General features: G+C 42.8%; 1 protein-coding gene across 1 annotated transcript in view; it reads right to left on the bottom strand.

Moving 5' to 3' along the window:
* The window catches only part of CAB39 (calcium binding protein 39), a 41833-nt gene extending 28450 nt beyond the window's left edge, over positions 1-13383 (bottom strand). The window contains exon 1 of the mRNA XM_027729334.2: positions 13285-13383. The gene's annotated coding sequence lies outside the window, so the exon portion shown is untranslated. The remainder of the gene's footprint in view (positions 1-13284) is intronic.
* Between the last annotated feature and the right edge of the window lie 513 nt (positions 13384-13896).

A 13896-nucleotide genomic window follows, 5' to 3' on the forward strand; every position in this document is an offset into this window, starting at 1 on the left:
TGTATGTGCCATTCCACGCACCCTTGGAAGCAAAAATTCAAAGCAAGTGTCTCCTTTGTAACTATTTCTATTCCTTGGTATATATTATTTACGTTATTTTCCAGAGGTTCTTTTTGCATCAGATTTCTGATATACATCTAAGGGTGAATTTCGAGAGCGAAGAATTGGCAAAAGGGGAGGCAGAAGGACAAAGCAGTTTAATCTCTGACCTATTTCGCATCGTGGTCTGGAGTTCACACATTCCAACAACTAAACACGTCTGCAGGAGCACCAGAAACCGCGCAGGCGAAGGACAGAAAACCCCATCAGCACCACAACATCGGCATTTGGCCTTAACCAGACAGCCAGGGGCATGATCAGAGGGAAAACAGATCACTCCAAACACGAGTCAGTGACGTAAGCAAGGAGGATGAGAATCCCAAGTACCAGCACAAGACAGAAAGGGAAATGCACACGTGCTTTTGGGGCGTCTGATTTGGAAGAGAAGTTGAGAACAATTAAACTGCGAGAATGGTCCTGGGATTGCTCCAGACCAATCCCCTAAGGTGCAATTTTCTTCAGAGAATACTCTCTCAAACAAGAAACTACACTCACTAAAACCACTCTCTAGTAGCACAAGCAACAAAGCTAGGAAAAAAAAAGGAAATGGATAAAGTATTTACCCAAATATCATTTCAGTAAGAATCATGTCACAGTATTACTTTTAAAACTGACTTTTAAGAAAAACAACAATATTTTTCCCATGGTTCCTTTACTTTCTTTGGAGACCATATTCTGTGGCCTGCTAGAAACTTCTAATGCTCAACATAAGTTCATCAAAGTTCAGCACAACATAACTCTTCATCTACTTTACGTGAAGATCTCTAATAAAGATAACATACAAAAGAATAAGATCACTTAAGGAAGCACAACATTAAAGCATTAAGATAATGGGCTATAAAACAGTGATCTCGACATAGCTCAGGAACCTCCAGAAAATACTGACTTAAGAACTGAGAAGACATATCAAAGAGTATCCCTCTTCCCTACTGATTACTACTTGTCCCTGCCACAGGCAGCACAGAACAAACTACATCTGTCTCTGCTTTGACAGACCTACCTCGGAAGGCTTCCCTTGTAAAATAATCAGTTTGGGAGTTCACAATTAAAGAAACTTTATGTTAGACTACTGTACAGTTCACCTCAGTCCCAAAAGCTTTACAAACTAGCTGAGATGACATGCAATCAAGCATGGTTTAATGTCTCTGGGTTCACTTTTGTGCATTAGCTTGACAGAACTAGGGCTGAAACCCAAAACCAGCAGGGACAGCAAGCTGCACTGCAAAAAATTGGTCAGACTCCTGAAAGGTGACTCTTGAGACCACAGAAGACTTCTCCATTCTGACATTATTCCCTCTACTGAGGGATCTCAGTGGTGTGACACAAAGATCAAAATGTAAATTATTCTGAGATCAACTGTCATGATTCCAAGCTGATTTCTGCTACATGAATCCGAGGGAACTTGGCCCATGATTCAATGATTACATATCTCCTCTGCAAAAGGGAGTTCCTGACAAATAACCTATGGGAGTTACATACTGAGTCACAGAGAAAGCAGGAGAGGGCAATCAATAAACGACTCAGAATCATGACCCCACCATTACTGTGAATCTTTTCCCTCTAGTTCGTTACATCTTCATTCAGTAAAGAAAAAGAGTTGTTCAGGGTTTTTTTTTCCCCTAAATTCCTTCTTACCTAGTACTGGGAACTAAAGTACAGGCAATATCTGAGCTGATCCATAGTCCCTGGCATTTAAAACACAGTTTTGATGACAATACAAAGGGTTCACTGACACAGCTCTGTTGACAAATCCTACCAGTGCAGATACAGCTTAAATAAAAAACACCATGACAAGTGCAACTGTGCTAGGCTTTACTGGTTAAGTACCTTTATAAAGAGCACTCTCTACTTCATACTGCCAACCCAAATCAGTCCCACCATCAATCAAGCATCCAGTCTTCCCAAGCTAGCTGCGTGGAGGTATTTTTTGTATGGAACTTTCAGCCAGCTCATCCTCACACCAAAATCCCTGCTCCCTCTCGAGTATGCTGTATCAAGGACAATGTGGCAGATGAGAAAACATCACAAAGATCAGCAAAATCACAGGCTAGCCAAGAAAGACTTCTCTTTCCTCCCAATTACTGAAAATCAAGAATTAGTTTCAGGGGCATCACTTGAAGGAGAAAGACAAATAAAAATCAACACATTACAGGCCAGCACACACCTGCGACATTCAGATGTACATCTCATGGTTACCAAGACACCAGTGCCTTTGTAAGAGATAAACTCAGGAGAAGCAGCTGGCTGAAACCAGCCTGAATAAAACTGTCAGGGGTTCAGGAAACAGAAAATACCTGGATAATTCACTGTGCACCACAATGAGTGGCACTCCCCAGGGGGTCACTATTGGCCCAGCACTGTTCAACACGTTTCTCAGAGGGACTGATCCCACCCTCGCCAAGCTTGCTGATGAAATCAAACTGTGGGGTCTTGGCCAACATGCTGGAGGGAAGGGATGCCATCCAGAGCGGTCTGGAAAAGCCTGAGAGGCGGGTCCATGTGAACCTCATGAGGTTCAACAAGGCCAACCGCAAGGTCCTGCACGTGGGGTGGGGCAATCCTGAGCAGAGAGTCTGGGCAGAGAATGGATTGAGAGCATCCCTGCAGGAAAGGACTTGGGGGTCTTGATTGATGAGATGTGCGCTGTAGCCCAGAAAAGCCAGCCGTGTCCTGGGCTGCATCTAAAGCTGTGTGGGCAGCAGGTGAGGGAGGGGATTCAGCCCCTCTGCTCTGCTCTCATGAGACCCACCTGCAGTGCTACCTCCAGCTGTGGGGCCCCTAGTATAAGAAGGAAGAGGATCTGCTGGAGCAAGTTCAGAAGAGGCTACAAAATGATCAGAGGGCTGGAGCACCCCTGCCATGGAGACAAGCTGAGAGTTGAGGTTGTTCACTCTGGGGAAAAAAAGGCTCTGGGGAGACCTTAAAGTACCTTCCAGTGCCTAAAGGGGCTACAAGAGAGATGGAGAAGGGGTTTTGACAAGAGCATGTAGTGACAAGACATAGGGGAATGGCTTCACACTGAAAGCAGGCAGGGTTAAATCAGATATTAGGAATAAATTCTTCCCTGTGAGGGTGGTGAGTCACTAGAATAAGCTGCCCAAAGAAGCTGTGGATGCCCCATCCCTGGAAGTGTTCAAGGCCAGGCTGGATGGGGTTTTGAACAACCTGGTCTAGTGGAAGGTCTCCCTGCTCATGGCAGGGGAGCTGGTACTGGATAGTCTTTAAGGTCCCTTCCAACCCAAACCATTCAATGATTCTGTGATATTATCTTCCTTTTCAACTAAATGAGAAAACACTACTGAATTGATGATTAAATTTTGTGCCATGATAATAAACAAGCAAACAAAACCAAACCTTAAAGGACAATTCACTCCATTCTCTCAAGGAAAGAACCAGCCATGGCAATATAGAAATTTCACATAAGTAATTTCAAGATCACAATACACCTAAAGTGGCTGTAAAAAGTGTCCTTTACACAGTTCCCTAAAAAATCCTGCCAGTTTACATGTTCGGTCTAAATCTTCAAAGTCATTAATGGATTTGATTTCTGATACATAAACCACAGCACACCTTGACTGCCAAGCCAGGTTCCTCTGGGGTAAGGCAGATCACAGAGCACAGAAGGATATATTTAAGGGCAGCCATGATGCATCCCAGAGTTAAGAGAGCTCTCTGTGGCACAAACCTTCAGGAAAGAGAAGGCAAGTGTCCTAACATTTAACACCATGCCACTGTATTTTCCTTTTGTATGTTTTGAGGCAGATGGAGGGGAGTTTCAGCTCAGCTGTGAACTTGATGCTATGAAATGCTCAGAAGCACAGAATCAAAAAGGGGGAATGATCCAGACTGTGCCCCAAACATGCTCAGGCTCTTGTCATGCCAATCTAATTAAGAGTCCTTCTGATGACTCACAAGACACCAGACCAAAGACCTATGATACAGCAGGATCCTTCAGCATACACACTCTGAAAAGCCAGATATTCCTGAAAAACCCACGTCAGAGTCCTTTTCCCTCCTGACACCACCTGAGAGTTCCAGTTACTCAAAGTTATTGTACATTAAATGAAAACAGAATATAAACAATGTATCAGATGTCTGTGGTGATCTATCAGATGTACATACATGCTACTTTTTATCCCTCTCTTTTTGGGGACGCTGGAGTTATCTTTCCAGGCAGACCTCGTCATGCCGATCAAACTTCTTCTGCTTCTATCAGAGTAACAAATACAAGAAAATAACAACCTCGGGACAGGCAGGTTGAAAGCCGTCATAATAACTTTAACATTTTAATTTATTCCAGCCAAGACTGAGAAGAAAATACCTTACAGTTCCTGCTTGCTAGTCCAACACAAATTGACCAAAAGTTTCAAAAAGTAATTTTGCATTTTAAAAGAAAAGGAGGCTGGAGGCAAGACCACAGCAGAAAGACACCTGTCCAAAAGGAAGACATTCCAACCTATTTCACTTGGAAGCAGCCACCAAGAGCTCTTGCAGATATGACCCTCCAAGACAGAAGAGCTGGGAGGGTTCACAAAAGGTAACTAAAGCTAGCACTGTTGATACTTTTGATACAGCAGTCAGCACCTCTCCCAAAACACAAATACAGGTCCACAAACTAAAAACTGCTTGAGAGTTGCCTGTCTGCAGACAACAAGTGAAAAATGAGCCTTGGAACAAGAAGTGACTAATATTAACTCAACTAAAATGGTGGGAAAACTGAAGCATCTCTGAGGGACAGTTCCCTTATCTAATCTACTAAGAAGAGTTGGACTGGAAAAGGGAACAATCAAATTGTTTTGAAATACTAAAATAAGAGCTCCCAAGTTTCCCTTAATGCAATTACTGTGCAAAACTACCAAGAGAAACTTGAACACTACAGAAGTTACCATCTCTACAAGCTTACCCAAGGAATGATCACACATTATCTCTGCAATGACTGAAGGACAGCAGAACTTCCAAAGGGCTGACATCAAGCTTAGGTGGAAATACTTGCATTTTAGCTGATACCTATATTCCTAACACTGTGTATTTTTATTTATTTCAGCTATGCGGAAAACCAAAACAAAAACCCCACAACCTTCAAAATTATCAACTGGTGAACCAGCTCGACATAATTTTATTTAATTAGGGATTATAAAATTTAGTCATATAGGAGTTTACAATAATATAATGTCATCACCTTCTATATCACCAAGATGCTTCAACCAAACAAGAGCTCTTAAACAATCAAACAGTCTAGAAACCAAAATTCACATCACTGGTAAACTCCCAAGTTATACAAAAACTTTGTTTTTAAAGATCCTCTTTTCTATGCTAAAAGACTTGTTCTAATTACAAAAGTGAGCCAAAAGGAACCATAATTCTCAAAAAAAAATTTCTATATTGCAGTTCCATTTTTAGCAACAAAGGTTGTTAAAACTTATTAGGAAAATGCCAAATTTAAGAAGAAAGTAAGGTTATGCTTTCAAGACTGGTTTAAAACTGTAACCTAAGGTTTGACTGCAGTCAAAACATACTATTGGTTGTAAATTCTTTAAGGTAACAACAGAATCATAGCATGGTTTGAGTTGGAAGGGACATTAAAGACCATCTAGTTCACAACCATTTTAAAATTAATTTGGTTACCTGATTTAGGGACTTGATCAAAGTCTGGATTTTCTGAGTTTTAGTATAAATCTCAGAGGCATGAATCCACAACACTGAAAGTTAGGGTACCATAAGGAATACAAATGATAAGGTGTAGAACCTTCTGTTGTACTTATACTTTTCAATCCTTGTTAGTAATGATGAAAGTTAAAAATAACCTATTTTAGAGAGAAAAGCTTCTCTACTTCTGGCCAACAATCGTTCTCCTTGTTCACTAAAGAGCTCAAGAACAGCTACTTCTGCCACACAGATTAGACATTTCTTCCTAGATTTGATACTGTTAAGTCTGCAATCTGCCAGTGCCAAAGGGAGAGCAGAACCACCCTTCAGACTGCACTCCAGCAATGCTGGGACCTTATCCAGTGCACTTCCCAAGGGAAGAGAAGAGCTTTTCATGGTCAGTCTCAAAGCAAAAAACCTAATCCACCTTTGCTGGATGTAAACTACAAATCCAGGTCTATATGACTGTTAACACTCTGTATTTATACATATGCATACACACATATATAAGTTCCCAAACAAGAATGAAAGCTTATTAAACAGAGTTTATTTCTCTTTCAGATAGAAAAAAAATGTATATACAGGTAGGAAGGAATAACTACAACCACAAATTAGAGAGTTGGGGAGATGAAGGCTGTTTGGTTTTTCCAGGTTAAAGGAATGAAGAAAATTGAAGTGCAGCTCTCTAACAGAATTTAAAACGTCGACACATTCGTCATCATGCACAAATGCCCTGAAATTTTTGTGACTTTTTGTGGAAAATATTCCATAATCTTGTAATGGAGAGGCTCTTTTGGATCTAATGATGTTAATCTCCTCACCATAACACATGAGTTAAGGGTAACACCAGTCAGACAGCACATCCATGCCAGGGCTCTGCCCCAAATGCTCTGTGTAGGGATGCCGTTCCTAACAGAAGAACTGTTTACTCCAGCTCCACCCTATTACAGAGTCAGTGGAGTTGGGATATTGCTCAATGGCAATTACAGACGTAAAATGGAACTATGTTAGTCAATGCTGATGAGTCAATATACTGCTTTTCTTAGAGATTACAAATCTAAATGATGTCCTCCACAACAGCACTTGTTTGCAAAACATAGAATATTTTCAAGGATCTGCCTTTGTTATCAATAATTATCCATGAAATCCATGAAAAAAGACTATTTGACCTGGTCACTGAAGCTTGTGTTTGCTTTCAATCATATTTTAAGACAACCTGAATTTCTCATGTTGAAGTAGCAAAGTCCTCCAGTCCAACACCCAACACTTACAAGACTTAAGGTTTTCCAGTTATCTTGATTATTTTAGTTTCCTCAGTTGTACTTTTTTTTAAGAGAAGCTTTCATTCATTCCACTAACACGCTATACTAGACTACAAAAAAGGCAGTATTTCCATAGAACTTTTCCTTTTATGAAGCTGGAAAGTATACAGCAAGGCAGAGGACAGCAAATCCAGGTCCCTCAGACAAGACTACCAAGTACTGCCGCAGACAGCTGAATTCTACCCCAAACCTTCCTTTCTCATTAGGTAACACATAACCCAAGTGCCCAACGTGGTCACTGCCTAAGTGTCTGTCCTCTTCTGAGAGCTCAAAATGAGATTCCAGGACTAACAACAAATACCACAGCCCCAGTTCAGGTGCCTGAACGCCAAATACCACTGTGGATGCTTTAGAGCAGCACACCTAGTCTCCAGCTGCCCTTCCAGAAAATCACAAACCTCCTACCTGTCTAGGGCAGGTGCCTTGGAGCAATAAAACAGAACTAGGTATCTACGTTTAGGCAATTGAATTTCATATCAAATGGGTGTCACTGGGAAAAAAAGTTTAGGAAGTGTAAGTTCTCAAGTGCTCCACGAGACAACATACACAACATCACACGCTCAAACGCAGGGGAAAACCCTGTGCTTAAGCATCATGCCCTCAAAAAAAGGGGGAAGAAGCACCATGATGCTGAGGAACACTGTGAATATGTACTGTCACCAGTACCTGTGAACCAAAGAAAAACCCACAAGGACTGCAATCCTCCTGTCTTCACAGAACTGAGTTTTATGCAGTAAAGCAAAAGACCAAATACTACCCTGCAACTAAACCACATGTGAAGGAGGCCCCTGCACTGAGCATTCTCTTGTGCAGCCATGGAATGGAGGTTCCTGCTGGAAAAGCCTGCAAACAATCACATAAACTTTTTGTTCCAAATCAGTAAGAGCAAAGCAAGGTTCTGAGTATTTGCTAACTTTTGAGATATTAACTTTGCTTGCTCAGCTTTTTCTAATATCGTACTATGTACAAAGTCTTTACCAGGAACTGTGCCTTGAGTGTCCCCCCTCCAAGGCATCGCTTTAAATTTTCCTGAGAAGTTTCTCCATCACTACCCATCTCCAGTCAGAAGAAACTTAGGACTTGAATAGCAGGTGTGACAGGTTACACATAAACTGTGTGGGAGAGACTTCTCAGGGATCACCTGTGTTACACTCAGTGCATGTCTCCATCACTAAGGTCTCATTTAGCTTGATTAAAACCCCCTCTATTTTCTTTTCTAAAACCATACTTCTCTGTGACTTTGCTTTTGCTTTTTCTTTGCCTATACACGATCTTCAATAAAGTCAAAATGTTACATTGTGGTTACTTTTATAAACCATTACAATACATCAAGAAAAAAAAAGAGTCTTTTGACATCTATTAAAAGGAGCATAATCTGCCAAAGCAGTAACTTCACACGTAACAGTCAAAAGTAAAACATAACAACAGTAAAATAACTTCTGCCTCATTTCTACAACTGTAGCAAAAGCTCCCAAAAGTGCTTACCCAGAGGAAGAGCTCAGAGCCTCCACTGCAGCAGGATGCTCTGAATGTGTGCTATCAGCACACACATCTACCACACCATACAAGATGTCACTGATAATTCAGTGTCTACAGACCCCTTTTTAAACCAAGCTCCCATTCCCAGCTCATCTGCTGAGGAAGCTAGTGTGGCTCTGAATGAGTATTTGGGAAAAAATGTGTTCATCCATGGTAGGCTTCCCAGGTGAGCAAAGAGAAAAACAACAGAGAAAGCTGCACAGTGGGATTCTGCCTGGCAAAATCTGATGTGGCACTGGACAAAAGAGCTGGCTGGGGACATGGAGGGGCCTTCCGCACCTGTCTGTGCAACTGGCTTTCTTCCTATTGCTCTGCACTGCCGTGTTTTACTTAAAAGTCAGTAAATAAAACAATAACAACTTTTCAGAAAGATATTTCTTCATATGTCAGCTATTTGTCTGCGCAGCTTTAGCAGCCAGAAAAAGACCATGCATGCCACATTTCTGGGAACACTTCTCCATCTTTTTCATTTTATGTTTTAAAGCAGATAACTTCAAAGGAGATAAGGCATTTCACACACACGAGCGACTGAACATAAGTACTGCTCTCACAGTCACACACATTCAACTCCCTGAGAAGCTGACAAATTAATTCTATTTAATTTATAGCAAAGCTCTATCTTAGCTATTTTTAAGTGTCACGTTTCAAATCTTGCAAGGTTTGCAGTTCAACTTACAGTTACATCTCTCAGTAAGAAAAATGAATTTGTTATCAATAAATACTGACTGAAAAAGACTCAACAGGGCAAGGATCAAAAGCACAGAGCAGTTTTTCCCTGATGCAACCATTTCCCACACTTGGCAGTATACCTGAACGTTTTAAAACAACCCCAAGTAGTAACTAATAAATAACTTCATCCAAAGATGTTTGGGAACTTGGAAAAACATGTTACATTAATACTGCAGTTCTCTACTAATTATAACTTGCCAATTTTTGAACTGTCTTGCTATATTTAACTTTTTGGTGATGAATTCTCTGAGTGTTTGAAGGGGAGGATTACAGAGCAAACAGATCTTCAGAAAGTAACTCGGAATTTAATTACAAGTAGCAGATTTTCAATAAACAGAAAGGTAGCTACAACACGTAGCAATATCCCCCAGAATTTTATGCCCTTCTTGATAGGCTTAAAATTTGCTCCCTTTCAGCAAATTTGAAGTAGGCAGTGAGAAACTTTTTGCATTATCTGAAACTTCTGATTATCTGAAGCATCAGCTGGAATACTCAAAACAAGGAAGTTACAAAGCAAATTGCAGTTGTTTATTTAAACCTAAGCGATTTACTTCCTAAATTAACCCTGTCTGAAGAAAAGAAGCTGTGAAGGCTCTTGAGGAATGACCACAGTTATTCCTGTAAACACACAGTATTTTGGCTGCTTCCAGTTTGGATCAATCCTGAATCCAATCCTTTATAAGGAGTATTTAAATAGGGACAAATGAATATGTCATTTTATCACAAGGTGCAATAAGGAAAGCACATAAATCTGCTCAGGCTAAAGAAAGACCAAACTCACATGACATCAGCGTAAGCCTTAGGTCCCCCCGGTCGTGTGTTTAACAGCCCAGCTCAAGTCCGTTAAAATAATTCAAGACAGCCTCATCTTCTAATTTAACCTTTGTGTTTGCACTTGGGGGATGGGGAGGGATCTCAGCATAAAGTTTCACCTTCTAACTGCAGATATTCATCTTCCTTCTGGCTCACACCTCTGCACCTCGTGGTGCCAGAAGGATGGTACTGAGAGCGAGCAAAGAGAGGGCCTAGATGGAAGGGAAGGGGAGCTGAACTTGCACACAATCCAGACTAATTAACTCCCCCAATTAGATGACAAACTGGGGAAGTATCATTTTCTGAGAACAGCAAAAGGAATTTTATATCTTGCTTGAGGTTTGTCTACAGCCGTGGTGAACACCGTGACTTAGGATCCCTGAACAACTAAACAGGTTTTTGTCCAATGTCATTAATACCCAGCTTCAACCTGCAGCTGAGAAGTCATAAAAGTATATGTAGCCCATTGTTTCCCTATCAAAAATTGCTAAATTTACCAGATTTCAAGTGTACAGTGTAGAAATTACAATACTGGAATTCAACTCATATTTCTGCTTTGCACATTATTCACATAAATAGCTGCAGGCTGTTGTGGAACTATTAATTTTGAAGGAGCAGATGAGTCAAATCTTATTTTTGATAGGTAGCTCCAAGATGCCTCCAATTAGACCACGATAATCATACTTTAATAGCTGCTCTTGTAAGTGAACCATATTACAAAGTGTCACAAGTACAGAAAAGCAGGGCCAGAAGGGAATTCAAAAGGTCACCAGGCTCCTTCCTGCCCCCTGCTTCAAACCACCATCAGCTATTAAGAGTTCTGAAACTCTACCAAAAAAAAAAAAAAATCATTATTTTAGCAAGTGTCAAGAGCCTCTAAGCATGTACAGAGATTATGAGCTTTCGGAAATATCTTACACAAAAATTAAGGCTGCAAACAACTCATTATAAAAATCTGCAAAAAGTCAATAAAGAACTGATTCAGAAGGGAGGACACTGGTCAGTAATGGTAATATTCACCAAAATGCCCTAAAAAAAACCCTAGGAAGTGCAGCATGTACAGGACAACTGTCAGGTCTCAACTACCATCCATTAATTAATGAGAGGCCACAGAATGCAAAATAGATACCATTCCCTCCTGAATAAATGTTTCCTAAAACCAATCAAGGAATTCCAAGAGGTGGAGTTTTAATATTATCACACCCCTCTGGGAATATACATTTGTCTGCACTTGATAATACCCAAAGAGCATAATTATCTCTCAAAGACATACTGTCACAAAATATTGCTCAACTGGCACTTTTATTTAGTATCCTTTATTTGTATAAATACATGTATCTTAAAAGGTATCAATCTGGGTTTTTAATTCCCCCCTTACAACCACTCATTAAATGCGCACAGAATGCAGCAAAGTTTCAGAACTGTGTCAACATGAAGAAGTCAATTAACTTAAGAAAAAGAAACTTAAGAAAAAAGAATCAATGCTACCAGCATTCAGAAACATTCAGCAGCATCTTAGTTCACGCATACAAACTCACAGTCCAAGACTTTATTCTGCTTGCTCTCAACACCACCAGACACAATCTCCTTCTGTACCAAGGTACATCTGTCTGGCCAAGGAAAGCCCCCAACAACAGGTATATCACACTACAACTTATTAAATACAAATAAATTTAAGTGAAGTGCATACCAGCTGGCTAACCCAGCAGTTTCTCACACCACAAGAGAACCGTGAAGCCGTGAAATACAATATTCTTACAACAGCAAGTCCATGTCAGATAGAATCCTACCAAGACACTGTGCCATGTGCCATCATGCCACTTACAGATCAGATTAGCTAAAAAATTTGCACAGGACAACTGAAAACTAAAAAAAAAAATCCAGTTATTTCTGACCCCAGAACAGGTACCATGTTTATTCTACTTCAGAGAATACTTCCTGGCATTTTTTTCTGTCGCCAGTGAAAGGCATGTGTCATATCAACAGGTATTAGGTAGTAGCTATTAACCAAAGGTACACAGTGTTTTAGATAGTAAAAATCTATTATTTAAAAGCTTTGATACCAAGGCACAAGCTCAGGATGTTAAATTTCCTCTGACAGTCTATGATTGCATGAGCTCTCCGTGCTAAAAAGGAAGACACACTTCCTGATGAGAGCAAAACACAGGGCCTTGAACTAAGACTTTCTGACAGGTAAGTTTAAAAAAACCCACAAGCATAAAAAAAACTTTTCAATATGTCGATGCTAATCAAATTTCTTTTCTGATCTACACTGAAACTGTTCTTCTGCACATTGTTACTTTCCTCACTGAAACTGAAGAGCCTCGGTCATGTAATTTAATTTTTGACTCATCATGCAAATTAAATCACACCATTCCCATATTTTAAATAAATCGTGAGTACCTACGTGATCCCTCACCGAAAATTAAAATTAAAAAAAAAAAAAAATTAAAACGCCATCAACACTAGGTACATCTTAATTTCAGTGCCGGTAGTATTTCACAGGAAAAAAAGAGACAAAACTTTTTTTCTTCTATTTAACATGCTGTGTTAGCTTTGTATGGGGCAGTCTGAAGGAAAACAGGCTCCGAGCAGCCCCCACGCACAACTCCTGCTACAGAGGCCCATCGGGGCTCCCAACGGGAACAATTGTAGGAAGAGGCCTCAGACCAGGACCCCGGGAGGCCGCGCCAGGCAGTGCGGGGTCCGCAGCCTGGGCCGGTCCGTGCGGCCACAGCTGTAACAAAGAGCCCCCGGCCCGGCCCGGCCCAGCCCTGCCGCTGTGCCGGGACCGGCGCTGCTCTGGCGGCGGCCCGGTCGCCGCGGCCGCTCCAGGGTTCCCCCCGCGCCGCTTCCCGGTGATCGCTCCTGGCCCTGCGCTGGAAGAGCTCCGGGACCGCGGCACTGCCACCCGGGAGGCGCAGCCCCGGCCGTGCCCATCCCCGCACGGTTCCCCCGCACCCGCGGCACCCACCCCCGGCCCAGCCGCGCCCGGCCCGGCCGGTCCCTCCCGGCAACCAGCGGGGAGCGGGCCGGGAGTGCGGCGGGCACCGTGCGGGCCGTGCTGCCCGCAGGGCACGGCCGGGCCCCGCGTCGGACAATGCCCGCGGCCGCGGCCCCCCCAGCCCGGCGGTACCTGCGCGTGCGGCGGGCAGGGCCCGCCCTGGCGGCTCTGGGCTCTGTGCTCCGGCTCTCAGTGCGGCAGAGGCGGCGCGCCCCGCTCGCCCGGCCCGTCCCCCCCACCCCGCGATCCGCGCTCCGCGGCGTCGCTCCGGCCCTGCCCCCGCCCGCACTTCCGCCCGCCGCGCCCCACACCGCCCCCTGCCGGCGCGGAGGACCCAGGACGGCGCCTGCGCGGGACGGCCCCGGCATCGCCCCACCCACCGTCCCTTTCGTTATTTCCTCGTTTTACTGTTCCCGGTTCTGTTGGGTTTCGTCTTTAATATTAGAGTCGTAGAATCCTCGAGGTTGGAAGAAACCTTTAAGATCATCCAGTGCAACCGTCCACCAGTGTAACCCCTAAACCACATCGCCCAGTGCCAGATCCAGACTCCTCGTACCAGGGACGGTGACGCCACCACCTCCCTGGGAAACCTATTCCAGTGACTCACCAAACTAAGAGGGGGAAAAAATTTTTGTACTATCTGATCCGAATCTCCTCTGTCTCGGCTTAAGGCCACTTCCTTTTGTCCTCTCCCTGCAGGCACGGCAGAAGGGACCAGCCCCACCTCACCGCAACCTCCTCTCA

Source organism: Pipra filicauda, unplaced genomic scaffold (genome assembly GCF_003945595.2).
Source record: "Pipra filicauda isolate LSUMZ 115617 unplaced genomic scaffold, ASM394559v2 scaffold146_size1912638_pilon, whole genome shotgun sequence".
Classification (NCBI taxonomy): Eukaryota; Metazoa; Chordata; class Aves; order Passeriformes; family Pipridae; genus Pipra; species Pipra filicauda.